A 1,993-nucleotide genomic window follows, 5' to 3' on the forward strand; every position below is an offset into this window, starting at 1 on the left:
GTTTAAATTTTTTAGAGAGAAAAATAAATTGTGTTTACATATTTGAATAAAAAACAATTCTTTTAATTAAAATTTAATTAATTGTTAAATAGTAAATGTTATATGATTTTCAATTATTGTAACAATTAATCAGAAAAAATATTTTTTAGAAAAAAGGGATTTTTATAAAGAATTTATTTATGATTCAATTATTTCTAATCTAATGTAAAATATTATCATTTCAGTTTATAATTAATCTAATATTAATTAATAATTTTGAATTATCAAAATTAAATCTCATCATCAAGGCATCAACACACCTTATCTTCACCGTTTCATATTTCCTCTTTCCATCCAAGTCAGATCAAAACAATTTATCATATTTTATCTTCCCAAGTCTAGAAAACAAAGCAGCCTCAAATCAATTGTCATTCCTAATTTTCGATTGTTTGTATGCTTGGGCTGTTATTTTGTTGATTATGATTTTGCATCAAACCGAACGATATGTTTGAATTTGAATGATTAAAATTTTATGGCATAAAAATCATGATTTTTATGTTTTTATACAATGATTATTTAGTGTGACTTATATTGAAAGTCAATTTCAAATAAATTAATTGAGTTTAGCCAATTTTTCTTTGTGATAATAACATTGACTTTCTATTCATGTCAATAATAAGATAAAATTAGAATTGTATTGTTAAAATAATATGCAACTTTAAATATATTTTTTTTCACAAATATTTTTGATTTAGCAGCGTATCTACCAATACATTTTTCATTTAATAGTCTATCTACCAATATCTAAACCAATGAATGATTAATCTAATGATTATATTAAACAATACAATGCCATATGTTTTGGAAGTAGAGGTAAGAAGAAAGAAAATAGTAATAATTTCTTAGTAAGTCATGTCTAAAGCAAGCTAGAATGTCAATTTCAAGATTAAAATAATTGGGAGATGCACCTCTAAAAAATTTGAATGTGAATTAAGCAAGCAAATCATAGCACCCATCACAAATCGAAGCCATAAGTTTTACAGTTCTTATTTTATGTCACTTCGATTTGTTATATAAATAGAATCCATTCCAATCATAGCGCCCGTCACGGCTCACAGTGATAATTATTCGATCTCTTAGTAGTTGTTTGGTATCTTATTAAACAAGACTTTATTTAAACTCTACCAGGCAACCATACAAATTTTCTGTAACATTAAATCCCATATTTTGATAAATCTCTTTGTAGCCTTGTTAGTCGTAGAGCTCCATATTTGTCAAACCATGTCATTCATAGAATTTAACACATTTCAGAATTTATCTTACAAATCCTACATACTGAATTAAAAAAAAAAACCAAACAATATATCAAGAGAGAGTGAGATTTTACAATTGTCATGTCAACCTGTTTTTTAGGTTTTAATCCATTCAATGTGTAATAAATCTGTATTTGTAGCATTTAATCCTACTTCTAACCAAACAGCACCTAAAAATAAATCATATTGGTGCTCATGTAATCAACCATCAATCTCCAACAAGGATGTGCATTAGTGCATCGCAAGCATCCCATTCAAGTAATTAACATGGAGGGATGACCAAGATATCAGGATGATAGATATAGAAGCTGCCACTGATTCAGCCTCACTGCTCACATAGGCGCAGACGTGCCAGAATACGAAAGAGACAGCACCAGCAGCACAACCAGTTCACAAGATACTTTGCTAAATTTAAATGTGGTTGTGAAAAAATGTGCTGCAGATAACAGTAAGTAAAAAATTTAAAAAAAATAATTAAGAAAAAAAACATTTTCACCTTGACGAGTTTGAATCCTTGCGTCGGAAAGAGCACAATAGACGGCGAGACGCTGGTATATCTCGCCCCCGAAATCAAAGCCGAATCGCTCCATTTCAGTCTTAAATATTCGCAAAACCATAAAGACAATCCATTCAACCAAAAAACTACCCAAATGTGACATAAATCAGAAGTGAAATTAACTTACAATGTGTTAGAGTGCATG

The sequence above is a fragment of the Dendrobium catenatum genome, unplaced genomic scaffold (assembly GCF_001605985.2).
Source record: "Dendrobium catenatum unplaced genomic scaffold, ASM160598v2 fragScaff_scaffold_772, whole genome shotgun sequence".
Lineage (NCBI taxonomy): Eukaryota > Viridiplantae > Streptophyta > Magnoliopsida > Asparagales > Orchidaceae > Dendrobium > Dendrobium catenatum.